The sequence below is a fragment of the Henckelia pumila genome, chromosome 3, assembly GCF_033568475.1.
Source record: "Henckelia pumila isolate YLH828 chromosome 3, ASM3356847v2, whole genome shotgun sequence".
Taxonomy (NCBI): Eukaryota; Viridiplantae; Streptophyta; class Magnoliopsida; order Lamiales; family Gesneriaceae; genus Henckelia; species Henckelia pumila.
The window spans coordinates 89978350-89998512 of record NC_133122.1 but is presented as its reverse complement, the minus strand read 5'-3'; the positions used below and the strand labels follow the sequence as shown (position 1 = coordinate 89998512).

General features: G+C 33.6%; 2 long non-coding RNA genes across 2 annotated transcripts; both read left to right on the top strand.

Moving 5' to 3' along the window:
* Positions 1–6222: 6222 nt before the first annotated feature.
* On the top strand, positions 6223–8536 carry LOC140891792 (uncharacterized). Its single transcript, XR_012152609.1, has 3 exons — positions 6223–6450; positions 7686–7940; positions 8015–8536. It is a non-coding gene; the product is annotated as an uncharacterized lncRNA (long non-coding RNA).
* Positions 8537–15599: 7063 nt separating this feature from the next.
* On the top strand, positions 15600–16260 carry LOC140886227 (uncharacterized). Its single transcript, XR_012151483.1, has 3 exons — positions 15600–15659; positions 15933–16015; positions 16103–16260. It is a non-coding gene; the product is annotated as an uncharacterized lncRNA (long non-coding RNA).
* Positions 16261–20163: the final 3903 nt, after the last annotated feature.

The window sequence follows — 20163 nt, the reverse complement described above, 5'->3', positions numbered from 1 at the left end:
CAGTCGAACCATTTAAGTTTAAGGTTACACTATGGATATGACCATGCGATGTTAGAAAAATGTTATTCTCAACAATGTTTATGTATGTATTATATGATTATATTTAAGATCAAGTTTAAGCAAGATTTTAAGTTATGATTCACGATTTTTTAAGCATGCTCATTCATGTATATGTTATGTATTAGTACTTCAGTGATTTAAATTATTTTTAATCCTTGTTATGTTAGCATGTTGGGCCTCTAGGCTCACTACACTTATATGGTGCAGGTGAGTACGTAGAGGAAGATGTAGTACCTACCGGCGGCGAGGACGTATGAGCGGACAGGCAGTGATCCCCCGCAGCCGTCGTTTGAGTAATTATGAATATTTTTTTAAGAATTTTAAACTCTGTTATTTATTTATTTCTTTTAAGTCTTTTCAGTGGCAAATTTTAACACTATTTTTATTAAGTAATTTATTGCATGCAAACTTTTAAGTTAATTGTTTTGACAGTATTTTATTTAAGTTTGACTCAGATATTTAAGTATAAAATGTTGCATTTTATTTAAGTTATTTTTAAATCTGTTTATTGTTGTGCATATATGTATGGGCATGTATGTACATTTATTTTACTTAGTATATAAAAAAAAATAAAAAAAATTCTGCATATGTTATTTTAGAAAAATTTGGTCGTTTCAGATCATTTCTGTGATTCTTAAACAAGTAAATATGGCCTCAACTGAAGATGCACATCTCGTTGATAAAATAGCTGAGGAGCTAAAAACCAAAACTGATCCCAAGGAAAAGCAACCAATGATGATTGAACCACTTCAGAGTCTTCAACCATCTCTAAAAACTCCAACACATGAAGACTTGGGAACAATTGTTAAAACTCAGAAATCCCCTCTGCAATATATCTCACCAATCGTAGTCCTGCCTCCAACAATACCAATCGGTGGTTTATCTTCAAAACAAATTGTTGAATATACTCACTCAGGTTTGGACTTGGTAACAGGAAGTTCTCAAATAGCATCCTCATCAGATCCTGACAGACCATCCAATGCTATTCAACTTCAAATTGACTTAACCAGGGATTAGGTACTTGAATATGCTGAGAAGCGCACTGCTGAAATCTTTGATACCTGGCGCAAATACAGGACCTCTACATTGGCCAGACATCTCACCAAAAAGAATGAGTTGTCTAAATTTGTCAAACTTGATGAAATCGTACTGAGGGTAGTCAAGACTGCCAACATTCAAGATGCATTGATAAGAAGAAATTACTTCTATGATCTCTTAAGGATCAAGAAATTGGGAGAAATTTTTGATGAATATCAAAGGAATTATGATCCACGTGCCAGAACCTCTTATGAAGATCGAGCCATATTCACTCAACTGCAAACTGATTTCATCAATATAAAAACGAAGTAAAATTCTGGGAGACTAATCAAACTTTGGAAAATCCAGAGATCTTTGTTTGGAAGAAACACAAATCACACTCCACATCCAAATCCAAACACAAGAAAAGCAAGAAAAGTCATACTTCCACTGAATCCTCCAACCATTCAATTGATCAGGTGTTTGAAGAACTTCAAAGAGAAACTTCAGTTGCTCCCTATACAACAGATACATCCATTGAGCAGCAGCTGCATACCTCAGAAACTGAAAATGCTCTACCCGAGCTTCAACTAATGAACGTTGATGAAGTCATCTCTCATATTGAAGCTGAGGATCATCCAACTCCTTTGCTAACAACACCATCTATGGAAGAAGTTGTGCCTCCACTGTCTTTCCAAGAGGAACCTGAAGAACCTCAACCGATCCTAACAAGTGGTATCACAGAACCACACATGTCTCAAGCAGATGAGTTATCCTTCTCAACCCCCACCGAACAAGCTCTGACAGAATCAAAGGAAGTCTCACAAACTTTGGAAATCCCATCTCAACTTGATGACACACCTGCTCCAACCAAGTCTATTGATGAAGAAGCACTTCGGACATCCAATTCAACTGATGATCCATCAGTCACGCCGATTCTTATTGATGATGAACAGCTGCAAGAACCAACACATGAATCATCAACACATGTACAAATCATCAATGATTCATCTCTTAATGACAAATCTATTGAGACTGAGACTCTATCTCAAACTCTAGCAATGATTTTTCATACAGTCCCTGAATCATCAACTCATCAGGACAAAGGAAAAGAGAAGGTTGAGATGATCGCAACTGAACCTCCATCTCATCCTAAAGGACAGAAGACAGATTTTACCAAAGAAAATCTCTCATTCATTGGTAAAGGAACTCCATCTCCCACATCCACGAATGATGATGATTGGTATCAGGCGATCTCTCAGATTGAAAACTCAGTCTATGCCATATCCAATATTGTCACTAGTCTCAAAGAGAATCAACAAACAACCAACAGCAACATATCTTTTCTGAGACAATCAATGAGTGTTGAGCTCAGTAAACTTCAAGAAAAACTTGCACTATTGGATAAAATCCTAGTAGACTCAAATCAACTGACAAGCTCACTGTCTCAACTGTAAAATTCTCATCAGTATTTGGAGACAAAAGATGACAACTTGAATGGATTTGTTCAATCTTTTCACACTTCATTTCAATCAAATTTTCAAGGAATTTCTCTGCAACTCAACACTTTGGCAAGCTTATCTAAGAATATCTTGCGAACTCAACATGAAGCTCAAGCTCTACATCGTAATACCTCAGCAGCTCATCAACCATCTCGCAGCTCATCATTCCACAGATCCTCTTCCGATAGAAGATAGTTTATCTTTTATCGCATCGAGATTATTATGTTATCTACTCTTGTATCTCTCCTTCCGGATCTTTATTTTTTAGTTTATCAAAAAGGGGGAAGATTTATAAGACCTTGAAGATTTACAAGAAAACTGAAACTGACTTTGCATGAAATTGAATATCAGTTTATCATGCTAAATTTCAAAGTTTTGATAAACACCAAAAATGGAAAAATTGTTGGAAAATTTAATTTTGGTATTTACAAAAGAAATCCAAACTAATTGAGCAACCACAAAGGGCTAAACTGATATTCGGAAATGATAACATCACTATCAACGACCACATGGCTAAGGGATGCAGTTTACTTTGCTAAACTAAATCGCTAAACTGAATCAGTAAACTGATAACGTCACTATCAACGACGGCGCTCAACTGGCTAAAGGAATGCAAATCAGTTTACCTCGCTGAACTGAATCAATCAGTTTACCCTTGACAAACTGACTGCATCAGTTTATCCACAACAGTTTACTACCGTGCCATTTCTGGATAAGATCATCCGTACTCTGACATCCCTGCAGAAGGTAGTGCCGCGATACTAAGGGAATGTCGGCTCCAAAAATCGTTGATGATGGTGACAAATCCAACGGGAATAATTTAAATCCTATCTGAAGGATAATTTGAATTTATGACCGTTGGCAATCCAAATGGTATAAATAGAGAACTTGATCAATCTCAGAAACCACTGATGTTTTGAAAACTCTGCCATTCTTGCGAGAATACTAAAAGCTTTTTACGCTCAAGATTTGATCAAGGAACTCGAAGCACAAACGTTCAAGCATTATTCTGATCATTGAAGGATCGATCTTTGTGCAAGGATTTCGAGTTATATTCATTCTATTGTACTATCAGTCTAGGACTGAAACTAAGGTGTTATACTAGGAGTTCTTATTTAGGCAGTGTCTAAGTCTTAAACTGGATTGGGTTTGTGCAAATTACTTGTATCAATCAAAGTCTTCTAGTGATATCCTTTCGAGGTGGAAGAAGGAGTGACGTAGGAGTGTTTGAAATCTTCGAACATCCATAAACAATTACTTGTGTTATTTCAGTTTACTCACCATTACAACACACCCTAAACTGATCTTCACTCAGTGTTTTAAATCTGAAGTTTGACATATTTTCACACATACTTTGTTTGCCAAACTGCATCTGACACTAAGATAAGTCTTCAACTCATTCATTAAACCGATCGAGTTCAATATTTCCTACTAAACTGCTTGAAAGTATATTCACCTCCCTCTAGACTTTCAACCGATCCTAACACTATTGTTATCGCTAATAACATAGTTTTTATTCTGGATATATTATATTAATATTTCTCGAGCATCTAATCAAGTATATGAAGAGAATATTTTATGTCGTCTAATCTCATTACCTATAGTTTTTCAACCATTATTTTATACGACAATGCCTTGATAAAAAAATTAATATTTTTTCTGCATGTCTTCAACAATAATCCAATCGTGTTGTTTTAAATTTTATATACATATAAAGTACATGTTGTTTTACATGTCATAAAAAATATTTATATATGAAGTGTAATAATTAATTTCTAATTTCTAATAATAGTATATTAAATATATTATTTGAAAAAAATACGCAAATTTTTACGATTTCATAAGTATTAAATTAATTGATTATAGTAGTCAACTATTATATTATAGTACTAACATCAACATGAAATTTAGTTATAATCATATATATCTCACTTATTTAAACTACATGTATTTGTTTTTTTTATCTTTCTCAATTATATAGTATAGTTTTCATATTAAATATCATTTGTACTACTCTCTTATCAATTTATCCGTATTAAATTCATAAAATGTATAATTATTTTATTTTATTAAAATTTCACTAAATAAGGGAAAAATGAGAAATTTATTTTCCAAATACATTCTTAATATATATGTGAAAATACACACAAACCTAAATTAGTAGAACGAAATGAGTATATATATATATATATATATATATATATATATATATTTACCTTGAACAAGAAAATATTGATGTTGTTGATTACATTTGTAGTCTCTAAAATTTCAAAAATATTATAGAACTAGTCGTCACCATTTGTTTTTAATATCTCTTCCTAAAAACTGAATATCAGAAAGTCTAGTTAGATGATCAAATCTCAAAAAAATAAATGAATGATTGAATAAAAAATGTGAGTACATTTTCTATATAAATAAAATAGAACCTCGATTTATGACATAATTTCACTTTTCTTGAATACAATTGTGAAATTTAATGGTTTGATTTAATTTTTTTTAGTTTTCTTAAAATTTTAATAATCAAAATATTGAGTTAAAAAATTATATAAATTAAAAACGTAACTATAACGATAAAGTTGAAATAAGTCCAAAAATTTATTTTTTTTTTGAATTTTTAGAGCAAAAATTAAGGTAGATTTCAATAATTACTTTTTGTTTCCATGAGTGTTACAATATAGATTTAGGACATGAATTAAATTTTAACAATTAATTTACCTTCAATAAATAAATGAACATACAAAATGATATGAATTAAATATTAACAATTAACCTAGCTTGAATAAATAAATTAACTAATATATAAAATGATATGAAAAACCTTAAACCCTTGGAAATGAAAAAAATATTAATTATTAAATGAAATAATGAGGACAAAATTGTAAATTCATTATCAAAAATGTCAAAATATAGCTTTTGGATAGAGGTGTCAAAACGGGCCAACGGGGCGGGCTGACCCACAACCCATCGCAACCCACCATTAGGCGGGGCGGCCCACCTTTTAGGTGGGTTGGGAAAACATCAACCCAACCCGCCTATTTTAAGTGGTGGGGCGGGCCAACCCGGCGGGTTCACGTGGAAATTGGCGGGTTTTTGCGGTCAACCCGCAACCCACCACAATCCACCGTTAGGCGGGACGGGACGGGCCGACCTATCTTTTAGGCGGGTTGAAAAATTGTCAACCCAACCTACCAATTTTGTATGGCGGGGCGGGCCAACCCGAAGGACCTAGCCCGTTTTGACACCTCTACTTTTGGACATAAATTAAATATTAACAATTAATTTATCTTGGATAAATAAATGGACACAAAAAATGATATGAATTAAAATTAAAAATTAATCTACCTTGAATAAATATTGACTAATGTATAAAATAAATGCAAGACATTAAAACACTTTGAAAATGACAAAAATATTAATTATTAAATGAAATAATAAAGACAAAATTATAAATTGACAATTAAAACCAAATAATTAATGAAATAATGTGGATATTGAAGAAAATTTACAATTCAATCATATATATTTAGATAAGAATATAATAATAATAATAATAATAATAATAATAAATAAAAATAAAATAAATAGAAATATATAAATAGATTATATTAAAGCACTTATCTCTGTCCTCCTCCTCCATATCGTTTCTTTCACCATCTTCACGATTCTTCCTTCTTTTCTTTCTTTTAAATATAATTTTTACTCTCGGCGAAAGCTATCACTCTGATACCTATTTTTGTAAGCTTTCTCGCGTCACCCCGAAACCCGATTCCGGCAGCCGTCGCCCAGCCGCCACCTCTCGCCGTCGTCGACCGCCGTTCAGCTTATGGACGATCTTGTTTAGTTGTTGAGAGCTTGTTTTCTAAGTATTGAGGTATAATTTCGAACGTTTCGAATATTGGGGATTTCGAGTTAATTGAATTCCAACCATTGATATTTCATTTATTATCGGTTGTAGCTACTATATTGATCAAAGGCATTTGCTTTTTTCCAGAATTTATTTGGATTATATTTCGAATCTTTGGGAATTGATTTCGGATTTTCAGATTTATTTAATTGGGTATTTTTCGAATTTTAGAGTTGTTTAAGCATTGCTTGGATTTTTAGATGTGTTAGAATTGTTATATATGAATTTCAAGATTTATTGTATTTTGGAAAATTTCAAATTATTAAAAATTTGGGAATTTCGACTTTTAGAGTCGGTATAGATTTTTGGAACTAGTTTTGCTAATTCTTGGATTATGTAAATGAAACATGAATTAATATGAAATAAACGATTTTTCACAAGATTGGATCCTTTGAGAAATACTTTAGATATTTTACGTGGATTATATGACTGCATTCATGCATTTATATCAATTTTTAATGTGCAGAATTGATAATAATCCTACTTTCTTTTTTAAAATAAATAAATTCACATTTTATTTCAAATACTTTTTTATTGGAAAATGTTAACGGATATTTGTCAAATTCCTTTGACTGATATTTATATTGATCTGTTGAGATGTATTGAGTCCTGAGATAGCATGAGTCCGAGCGGGTAGCTCCCGTGTCCTCGATGCTACATACGACACTTTTGATGACAACATGAGGTTGAGCGGGTAGCTCCCGTGCCCTCGATGCTACGTGCGTGGATGAGCGGTGATGATATGATATATGTTGCATTCTTGGCACGGGTGGCCATTGATATTGTTGTGATACGATTCGTTTAGACTTCATTTGGTATTCCTTATTCCATTGATACATATCACGCTTGCATTGCATTTCATTGCATCTTACTTGATTTTGTTTCATGTCAGTTATATTTGTCTTAATTTTTCTAGTTCGTCGTACTGAAGTCCGACCTTTGTTTTCTTTTTATGTTGTGGTTGTTTGTGATTCCATCGCAGCTGGTACGGGTGGCCACTGATATTGTTGTGATACGATTTGTTTGGACCCCATTTTCTTATTCCATTGATATCTATCAGGCATTGCATTTCATGGCATGTAACTTGTTTTTATTTCATGTCAATAATATTTGTCGTAATTTTTCTAGTTCGTCATACAAGGTCCGACCCCTGTTTTTTTTTCATGTCGTGGTTGTTTGTGATTCCATCGCATGTCATCCAGGGGATTTGACGCGTCTTGTGGAGCGTCATTGAGTCGAGCGTGGTGTTGCGTTTCCCAAATATATAATTCACTCAGCCGAAGGAAAAAGGAGGAGAAATGGCGGCTTGTACACCATTCTCATTCTCTTTCCCTCTATCCTCTGACCTCTTAGGGTGTGGAAGACAAGGACCCACTTCTCTTTCGTGGACTTGTTCTCTTCCAAACATCAAAATCGACTCCCGTCATTTATTTCCAACTCGCAATCGTCTTTCTCAGGTTTGATTTCTACTCTCCTGTATTTGGTTTCTTGAGTTGATATGCTAGCGTAGCCTATACTTGTGCACATGTAGGGATTTGTTATCGAAGCAGCTTGGACTAGGAGATCCCGTGGTGAAGCTGCCAAGAAACCCAATAGGAAATCATGGAAACAAAGGACAGATATGTACATGAGACCCTTCTTGCTCAACGTATTCTTTTCCAAGCGCTTTGTCCATGCCAAAGTGATGCATCGAGGAACTAGCAAAGTCATATCAGTCGCCACCACGAACGCCAAGGATCTCAGGAACACCTTACCTTCCCTCACAGACGACAAAGCCTGCAGGGTCATCGGCAAGCTCATTGCGGACCGATCCAAGGAAGCCGATGTGTTTGCCATGTCTTACGAGCTCAAGATGAACCAACGTGTCGAGGGAAGGCTTGCAATTATTCTCGATACTATCCAGGATAATGGTATCATATTTGTCTAAATCATTCAATTTAGATGTTGCAAAGGGTGTTTTTGGCCCTTGTTTGGCTTTGCATATTGTACGAGATATATTTACATGGAATCATTTTTTTCCCCCCCACTTTCATCAACTAAATACAAATAACTAATGTAATGTCAAACCACACATGACTTGTGAAATCAACTAAATTCATACAAGATCTGATTAACGTTTATCGTCCTCGCTCATTTGATAACATCCAAGGAAAAAAAAATCCAAATCCAGTATTTCCCACACCAAACAGTTGCCATCAAGAAACGTGAATATGGTAAACTCCCAACCAACGTATGAATTCTATTTTTTTTGTGTTCATATCAAAGCCTTATTGCCAGTAGCATTTCCGGACCAAAAAAATAGGAGGCACCCTCTAGATTTTCAAACTCTTTCTCGCTTTGCAACATTCCACTGCTCTGCCAAACTCTCACGTAACTGAAACAACGTAAAATCCAGTGATTAGTTGCACTAACAAATATAATTTGCACTAATTATAGAAGACAAAGATCAACTTTTATCAGAAAGTATATATAGCTTAAGATAGCAAAGCTGGGACTCTCTAGTCCAAGGGATGTGGCAGGTAAAGATCACCGGTGGCAGCTAACAAGCCATTGGCTGTCATTACTATTTGTTGCATCGATTGCTAGAATATCTTTTTGATAAGAGATTGCTAGAATATCTAAAACATTTAATGAGTCAAACTAGATACGATAAAACCTGAAAATTTTCATGATACGAAAACATTGAAAGAATTGGCATGAACTAATAAAAGAGAAACTGCATAATAGCCGAAGATCCAAAAGCAGAGAAAACAAATTAAACTACATCATGCATCTTCAAGTTTTATAATCAAAACAAAATAGCTTTGACGTTAGATTTTAATTAATTAAAAATATATAGATGTTTAACATGAAATTAACCACAAGAGTCCACTTGAAGGTGCCAAGATTGATTTGTCGGCCAATATTTTTAACTCATTTTTCCTCATTTAAAGCACAAAGATTGATACTTTCTTCATGGGTAGAGCTATAAAACACTTTATTTAGCTGCTGGGACATTACCCTCAAGAGGAGTTGAGAAAACACCAAATAAACAGTACATTTGTCCATTATTTTTCTCAAATTATCACTCTTATGGAGACATTTATAACTTCTGGTGTATTTTAAATGCTAAGTTACTACAGGGAGTCGTAGGGTTCTACAAACTTTAGTGATTTGGATTTAGAAGAACACGAATGATGAGAAATGCAAGGTAGTTCACAAGACAATATGGAACCCAGGTAGGCTTGATAATATATAACTTCTTGTTCTAAACGAGATAAATATGTTTTCTGTTACGCACGCTATTCAGACCGACCTATCATGTAATATATTATGATACAAATATTGGTTGCTATTGCTTTTTATGGTTGGCGTTGGCGTTTTTGTGCTTGCAGTATCTGGGAGTGCCAGTATATATAATTTGCGTGAGACGTATATGCAATGCACTGGAGATGCAACTTAGGATCGAATAATGGGAAATTGTTATTACCTTCAATGGGTCAGGTCAATTCCAAGGAAATGCACATATAGGGATGTAAATGAGACGAACAGTTCGCAAACGGTTCGGGTCTCGGCTCGTTAAAAGCTCGTTTGAGCTCGTTTAATGAGGCTCGTTAAGGCAAACGAACCAAGCTCGAGCTTTACAATATTCGGCTCGTTAGCTCGTGAACATGCTCGTTAACAGGCTCGTTAACAAGCTCGTAAGTCATCTCTTAGACGAAAAAAATAATAGTATTGATATTTAATTTATAAATTTACACTTTACTTATGAAAAATATTGAAAAATCTATAAAAATTAATTTATTAGAATAAAATTACAAATTTTAATAATAATATTATATTTTTTTCAACAATATAATTTAGTTTTTAATTAATTTAATGAATATTTAAATTTATAGTTTAAATACATTAAGCTCGTTTAGGCTCGATAAAAGCTCGAATAAGCTCGTGAGTCATGAATATATTCGTTAAATAAGCTCGGGATCGGCTCGTTTATAAATGAACCGAGCTTGAACATTCAAAAGCTCGGCTCGGCTCGTTTACATCCCTATGCACAGATGGACTGAGCTAGAATCGAAGGTAGAAATCACGTCAGGGATCAAAGCTAGTGTGAACTTTTGAACCCCCCAAAAATTAACATAATCATACTTTGTAACTTAGCTAGATAATTTTATTTTTTATCGTTCTTTGATGCTCTCATTAGCATCTTAACAGAATTATAATTTTGGTTGTGAAATTGAGTCTTTGATTAATGGATGACAAACTCTCATATATGTGAAGACTAATTTGACTCAATTATTAGAATCAACGGTCAAGATTAAATGTGTCTACTTAATTTTGATCCAGTGGTTGAGATTGAATGGAGAGGATTAGCCTTCATTTTAAATCTGTAGCACGAGAGTTAGTTAGACTAACTGATAACCTTCATCCTCATCTTTTCTAGCTAATCGGGAGACGGAACTCTTCTCTGCAACAGAGCTCAAGATTGATGTTCTTGGAAGATCGAAGCTGCCGCTATCTTCTTCTGTGTTTATTAGAGAATTTAACAAATCTTAAGTCTTGTACGATCGCATCTCTGAGAGAATTGAGTGTTGTATCTTGAATTACATTCATTTAGTGGATTCATATTGGGTACACTCCAAGAACCTTGGATGTAGGATATTAATATCCGAACCAAGTAAATCTTGTGTCGTTGCGTTCTTATTTTTTTGGCACTTTGTTTAATTGAATTGTTTTTCCATTCTCTCTCGTGTGCTGTTCTTGGGATTAATCTCAACAAACTGGTATCAGAGCTTGGTTATTCATTGATCGAGAGATCTATCTTGAGTTGCTCTAGAGGTGCTCGTTTTTCTGTCTAAGTGAAGTTCTTGAGTTGTTCTATTGAAGATGTCTACTGGCCAGGGGATATTTCACAATATGCCAACATCAAGATTCGAGCTGGAGAAATTTGACGGGAAAAATGATTTTAATCTCTTGAGAGAAAAGATGATGACTCACCTTGGAAATTTGGGGCTGGATGATGCTCTAAAAGGAGAGTCAAAGATGGCTGATTCAATAAAGAACAAAGAAGAGATACTTAAAAAGGCAAGAAATACAAATGTTCTGAGTTTAGGAGATCAGATTCTCAGAAAATTAGTGAAGGAGAGGGCTGCCTGCGAAATGTGGATGAAACTAGAACAATTGTATATGACCAGGACTCTCCCCAATAGAATCTACTTGAAGCAGCGCTTTTATGGATTTAAAATGGATGAAAATAAATCCATAGATGAAAACACAGATGAATTTACAAACTACAAAGTTACCTAAGGCTTATGACCAATTGAGGGATACCCTGAAATATGGGAGAGAAACTCTTACACTTGAAGAAGTCATTGGAGCAGCCTACTCGAAGGAATTAGATATGAGGGCAACTGGGAAACAACTCAAGACAGTTGGAGAAGGATTAAATATCAGGGGAAGATCAGTTGAAAGGAAGGATTATGGAATGAGAGGCAGAAGACAATCTAGATCTAAGTCCAGGCCTAAGAAAACTTGTTGGTTTTGCAAGAAAGAAGGCCACATAAGGAGAGACTGTCCTCAAAGAAAGAATAGTCCGAGACATGATTCAAATCAAGTAAATGAAGCAACAAATGTGCTTGAGGATTTTGAGGAAGCAGAGGTCCTAACCATATCCACAAATGATCCAAAGGAGGAATGGATCTTGGATTCCGGCTGTACATATCACATGTCTCCAAGAAGGGATTGGTTCTTTGATTTTAGAGAGGTCATTAGTGGGCAAGTTTTGATGGGAAATAATCAGTCATGTAAAGTTCATGGTATAGGCTCTGTAAAGTTGAAAATGGAGGATGGATCAGTGAAGATCATCACTAAAGTCAGATTTATTCCTGATCTCAAAAGGAATTTAATTTCTAGGTGCACTGGATCAAAAGGGCTTAACCTAAAAGGAACAAAATGGAATTCTAAAGGTTGTTAAAGGTTCCTTAGTAGTAATGAAAGGAATTCTGGAGCAAGGCTTGTATGTTCTACGAGCAAATACCATTACAGCTGAAACAAATACAGTGGTGGCTAGCAAGGATTTAACTAAGCTTTGGCATAAGAGGCTCAGTCATATGAGCCTCAAAGGATTGCAGGAGCTTAGAAAGCAAGGTCTGCTGGATCCAAAGCAGATAAAAAATCTGGTGTTATATGAAAACTGCATTCTTGGAAAAGCTAATAGACTGAAATTCAGCACTGGAACTCACAAAACAAAATCAACTCTTGAATATATACACTGATTTGTGGGGTTCTCCAAAGGTACCACTCTCTTTCAAAAGCTCAATATTTTATCTCTTTGATTGATGACTATTCTAGAAAAGTGTGGATTTACTTTCTAAAATCAAAGGATGAAGCTTTTGATAAATTTGTTGAATGGAATACCTTAATTGAGAATCAAGCAGGAAATAAAATCAAAATATTAAGAACCGATAATGGATTGGAATTCTGCAATACTTCTGCAAGAAATTTGGCATTGCAAGACATAAAACATGCACATACACACCACAACAAAATTGTGTAGCAGAACGTATGAATCGAACTATTATGAATAAAGTTAGATGCATGTTAAGTGAAAGTGGGCTACCTAGCAAGTTTTGGGCTGAAGTTGCCTCAACAGCTTGTTATCTTATTAATAGATCTCCATCTTCTGCCATAGATTTCTTGGTCCCTGAGTTTAAATGATCTAAACTAAAACCATATTATAATCACTTGAAAGTTTTTTGATGTATAGCATATGTTCATGTTAAACAAGGCAAGTTAAATCCTATATAAAAGGTGTTTTCATAGGATATCCAGTTGGTGTTAAAGGCTACAAAGTATGGTTGTTGGATGATCTTAAATTCATAATTAGTGGGATGTAATTTTTAATGAAAATGAATCCTATATCACTACAAAAAATGGGTTTTTTGGAGCGGTTTTTTAGGAGTGGTTTCAAAATCGCTCTTGAAAAGCGAACAATTGCAGCGCTTCGGAATAAACCGCTTCTAATTACCTATATTATAAGGACGGTTGTGGAACTGTTCTTACTGGGTAGTTTTAGCAACGGTGTGTAGTACCTGCTGCTAAAAAGTGTTCCTATTGATGAAGTTTTTAGGATCAATCTTTAAACTTCTTGTATTTAATCTTTTTAGCGACGGTTTTTAGTAAACCGCTGCTGAAGACTGTTTTTATTGCTCGAATCTTTAGGAGCATTTATTAACCGCTCCTATAGAATACTTTTAGCAAAGATTTGTGTAAAGTGCTGCTAGAAATCACTTTTATTACTCCATTCTTTTAAGTTTTCTTTTCGAATTGTTCTTATTGTATATATACTTTTTAGAAACATTTGATGTAAACCGCTCGTACTGATATGCCTTTTATAAGCAATAACATCGTTATTCTAATTAATGTACTAAAAATTCATAAGATTGTTTCACGGATTAATTTTTTGAAACAGATATCCAACTCCACTCAACTCATAAAAATATTACTTTATTGTGTAAACGGTAAAATATTATTTTTCATTATAGAACGAACCTGTCGACCTATTTTTACGAATATGTGTGAAAGAAATAGTCGAATTCACCACATAAGTTCGTCTATTTTGGATTTTGAAACAGTTGACTTGTTTCACCATATGTCCCGTGTCATGTTAATAATTTGTATCGTAGGAATCCAACATAAATAAAAATAAAAAATCAATGTTACTGTAGCGACCTAGGCAGGATCACCTACTAATAAGAACTCAAGAGTGAATTAACTAAAAATAATAATAAAACTTAATTAGAAATAGACGTGAAATTTAAATAAACGGATACCCTATATATTCAAACGGCGACATACAACCGGGAGATCATATCAAATTTGATCGGGTCGGAAGGACCGATCACGATCGGTCGGTCCAACCGAACCGTTTTGGTTAGTCCGAACACTTTTCGGCCCTCCGAACCTTTTCCAAGCCTTCCGATGCTAATTTCTGATCTGATTTGTTTAATTAATGAATTTTTAAACATGTTTTAGCATCTAGTTATGTAAAACGAATCTCAGGTCACTTAAATTACTACACTAAGTCTTAACTCTGATTACTTAGATAACCTAAACCAAAAATTTCGATGATTAAATTGACTATATTTCATATATACTAGTTGCGCTTGCACACACACTGCGTGTGTAATTAACATATGAATATTATTTATTGTATACATATATTAATATTTTGTTTTAAATCAATGTAAATTTTAAAATAAAATAAAAGCACAAAAATTGAGAAAATCATGGACAAATGAAGTTTAAAATAAAGATAGAAATGTTATTTTTTTGTTGCATTTTTAAGGACATTTTAGATATTTTGTCTTTCGTTTCACCACATTAATTTTAATTCGGATATTAAGTGATTCTCTTCTTTAATATTAAGTAATATATATATATATATATAAATATTATATATAATTTTGATTGATAAAACATTCATATACCCACATAAACTAGATTTTATAATCCTTGAACTTTATTCTTTGTAACGTAATAAAATTCTTTAATTCATTATTACAAAATAATTTAGTATTTATATTTTCTTTCCATTCCCTTTGTACGTGGGTTTATTATATCTCCAAATCAAAATTTTTCTCTCGTTCTTGAAACCGCCCCCAATTCCCTTTCAAAAAATTGAAAAATTTTAAATTGGCGCCTTTTATTTCAAATTCCTACGCATATTTATTTTTCATTTTTATTATTCTCGCTCTTTCAAGATTTCCCATCTCTCTAAGTATATCTCCATCCTCTCCTTTTTTTGTTGTGCCGCCACTTAATCCAACTTAATGGAATTCGATTATGGTTTCTGAAGGTAGTTTACATGTTTCACAAACATCTTTGTTTTTATGTTTGTGCATCCTATCACGATTACTTGTTTTTTTTCTTATTTTTATGGTGGTTCTTTCTTCAAGAAATTAATCTGTTGTTTGATTTTTTTTTTAAATTTTGTTTCTATGATTCTACATACAATCAATTTTGAAAAATAGGTTATGAATTTACGTCGGAATTCTTTTCTGTGTATATTAATTAACATAGCCCATAAATTAGAATAGAAATTCTCCATTTTCATTTGAACCTGTCTTCCTCATTCTAGTAGTGTTGTTGGGCCCCGTAAATGAAGAAAAAAAGAGAGATGCTCCCCTTTTTCAATGGTAAGTAATATTATGTTTTGTTGTTTGAAATGACTTTCCAATATCCTTTTTATGGTTTATTTCATCCTATTTTTACAGACATTACCTCCATAATAGATCTAAGAGTCTTCATTTATCAATACATGCAGGGTCCACTAAAAAATAATAAAATCCACTTTTATTAATAAATGTCAACCATTAAATCTACCTCAAGGCAGTGCCTGTATAGGTAGGATCTAACTTATCTCTTTTTATTGTGTTAACAATCTTTAATGAGACTAATTTTTTTAACAGGTTTTACTTAAATATGACATTGTGCAACACCGTCGTGACATGCGTGGAAACAAAACCAACATAAGCACATGACAGTATTTTAGGTATAATTTTTTTACAATTTTATTTCACTTTTATTAAAGTCATTACATATTTAGCAATACTGATTTCTATTTTAATTTTTAATGTAGTGAGGAGTTCAACTACATATTATGAATCCAAATATGTGAAAGTGATCGTAGATCTTCCCAAGTCCCTTCCTAAGTCCCAACACTAGAACGAGATAGTACTTAAACTTTTGAGATAAACTAAATTTATTCTATGTTGGTATTTATAATATTGTTATGCAATTGTGGATAAATAGATTGTTAATATTTTGATTCTGTGGATTGAGATTAAATGTAAATGATTTATTTTCCTTAATTGATGTGTATTTATTTATTTTTGTTATTGATGGATGAATTATCTTGTCAATTATTTAAATAAATTTGGAAATGATATTTAATTTAAAAACCATCACTAAATTTATTTTAAAAGAGAATTCCCATATTGAAGAGATGTGGCTATGAAATAGACTCCACTATTGTAATTTAGCATTTACCTGGAAACAATTCAAAAATAGGCTCCATGATTGTGCTTTAGCATGAAATAGGAAACGGTTCTAAATCAAAGATATTTTGAAAATGTTTTTATATCCATGGCTTGAACAGAGGTTTTAAGTCGCTCCAAAAATAATGCTTTAGGAATAGTTTAAAAGTATTTCTAAAGCTATTTTCTTGGTAACGGTTTGTAATGCTCTTTAATAGAAGGTAGTCAGAGCGGTTTTGATCATTCTTATATCTAACAGCTTTAAGAGCGACCTTAAATCGGTGGTAAATCCCTTGTCACAAGAGCGGTTTGAAATAGTTGTTATATGAACGTCATGTAAAATGGGTTTCAAACCGCACTTGCAGTTAACAATAGGAGTTGTTTTCTAACTTGTATCAACGGTAAAAAAAATTGCTTCTATAAGATATAAGGTCGCCAATAAGAAGAGCGGTTATAAAACCGATGGTAAAAGTCTTGGAACGGTTGAAAACCGCTCTTAAAAGTTAAAAAAAAACCGTTCTTATAAGGGTATTTTTTTTTGTAATGTATGCCTAACATGAAAAATTCAGTCACAGCCAGCTCTAAACAAGCTGAGCAGAATTTAAGATTTCAGGTGGAGTCACAAGATCTGGACATCTTCTCAGATTCAAAAACTACAATGAATCAAGATCAAGGTGGAGAAACTCATACAAAACCTGAGAGGCACGATGATGAAAATACTGGACATGATCAACCAGAACCTAACTCTGAGACATATGAAGTGTTGAATGAGGAAGGACAACACAAAGAGAATCAGAGTGATCAACAACAAAATGATTACATGCTTGCAAGAGACAGGGTAAGGAGGGAAATAAGACCACCTCCAAGGTTTGTAAGTTCTGATTTTACAGCTTTTGAATTGAATGTGGCTGATCTTATTGAACTTGAAGAGCCAACCAATTACATTGAAGCTGTAAGAAGTAAGAATTGGCCAGAATGGAAGATTTCCATGGAGGAAGAAGTCAAGTCATTAAACAAGAATAATACTTGAGTTTTGATTGATAGACCAAAATGAACTAAAGTCATTGGATGTAAGTGGATGTTTAAAAGAAAACCCGGTATTCTTGGGGTTGAACAAGCTAGATACAAAGCTTGACTAGTAGCAAAAGGTTTCAATTAGAATCATATTAGCGATCACAGCTATGCATGACATGGAACTAGAACAGTTAGATGTCAAGACAACTTTTCTACATGGAAATTTAGAAGAAAAGATCATAATGGCTCAACCGGAAGGCTTTGTGAAAGAAGGAGAAGCTGAAAAAGTATGTTTGCTACAAAAATCACTCTATGGACTTAAACAATCACCAAGACAATGGTACTGCAGATTTGATGAGTTTATGCTTCGAAGGGGCTTCCAAAGATCAAAATATGACAGTTGTGTCTACTGTCAAAAGCTTCCAAATCAGTCATACATATATCTACTTATCTATGTAGATGACATGCTTATTGCATGTAAAGATCTAAAGGAAATACAGAGGTTGAAGGAGGTTCTCAACTCTGAATTTGATATGAAAGATATTGGTCCAGCAAAAAGAATTTTGGGGATGGATATTCAAAGGAACAGAAAGTTAAGGACCTTGTCTATTTCTCAAGAGGGATATATAAGAAAGGTAGTTGATATATTTGGTATGAAGGATTATAAAGGAGTTAATACCCCAATAGGAGCTCATTTCAAACTGAAATTTGTAAGGGTGGAAGAGACAACAGCTGAATCTATAAAGATGAAGACAATACCTTATTCAAATGCAGTTTTCAGCATAATGTATTCCATGGTATCATCCAGACATGACATTGCTTTTGCATTAGGACTAATTAGTAGGTTCATTAGCAATCCGAGCACAGAACATTGGAAAGCTGTAAAATGGTTGCTTAGGTATTTGAAGGAGACAGTAAAACTAAAGTTAGTTTACTCTACATCAACTCCTCTAACTTGCGAGGTAGCTGGATATTGTGATTCAGATTATGCTGTGGATTTAGATAAGAGAAGGTCTTTGTCTGGATATATTTTCGCAGTTGGAGGAAATGACGTAAGCAATCTTGTCTGCAACATGTAGTATCTTTGTCAATGACAGAAGCTAGGTAAATTTCACTCACCGAAGCTGTAAAAGAAGCTCTATGGTTAAAGGGTTTTCTTACTGGGCTAGAATATTATCAAGAGTCTACAAGTGTTTTTTGTGATTCTCAAAGTGCAATCCACTTATCAAAGAATGCTATGTTTCATGATGAAGAACTAAGCATATCGATGTGAGATTACACTTTGTCAGAGATATCGTTTCAAGGAAGCTTGTCACTGTGAAAAAAATAGATACTCAAGAGAATCCAGCTGATATGTTAACAAAAGTGATTCCAGTGAACAAACTCAAGGATGCTTTGAACATGCTCAATATACTGGAATGAATGTTAAACATTGTAGCATTGGGGTTACTTATTTGAATCACTGAAATGCAAGAGATTGAGCCAAATAGGTGGAGATTTGTGAAGACTAATTTGACTCAATTATTAGAATCAACGGTTAAGATTACTTAATCTTGATCCAGTGGTTGAGATTGAATGGAGAGGATTAGCCTTCAGTTTAAATCTGTAGCAAGAGAGTTAGTTAGACTAACTGATAACCTTCATCCTCATCTTTCGTAGCTAATCGGGAGACGGAACTCTTCTCTGCCACAGAGCTCGAGATTGATGTTCTTGGAAGTTCGAAGCTGCCGCTATCTTCATCTGTGTTTATTAGAGAATTTAGCAAATCTTAAGTCTTGTCTGAGAGAATTGAGTGTTGTATCTTGAATTACATTCATTTAGTGGATTCATACTGGGTACACCCCCAAGAACCTTGGATGTAGGATATTAATATCCGAACCAAGTAAATCTTGTGTCTTTGCGTTCTTATTTTTCTGGCACTTTGTTTAATTGAATTGTTTTTCCATTCTCTCTCGTGTGTTGTTCTTGGATTAATCTCAACAACATATTTACATTTGTTATGACAATCTTTTACTGCTCGTATATGCTTCTCCCAACCTACCTTACATGTCGGTTCGACACGAGCAAAATATTGTGTCATTCATTTTTAATAAAATTATTATTTTCCTTTGTCAAACTCACTAGCCACTACTATTTTCAAAAATCAAACAAACAGGCAACTCACCGAAAAATAATCAACATTACTTGAAAACTTTATCTTAAGAAATTTGTATGGATAAAAAATTAAAAAGTATGCGTACGTGCTTCACAATCCTCAATCAATCTATTCATACACAATAAATTGTTTACATGTACATATTAAATAAATGCAATAATAATTTACACTCATTGAAGTTCCGGTACAAAATTAAATGAGAATGTTTTTTGTTGAATTCAGGATTCTCTTTATTCTAAACACAGTTTCGCATATTTCGTAACACATTAATTTTACGCGGCAATAAATAAAATCTACAGATTTCCTGGGACTAAAAACTACTACATTCAATATTTACATGGTTTTTTTAATCTATGCATGAGGCAATGAGCCTCTGACTCATGTGGAATGGGATCCCCTTCGGGGTCAACCCTTTTTAATTCAATATTTACATGGCTTCAGTTTTGCTCCTTCACTCTGGAACCAATCTATGCACAACAAAATTGCAATCTATCC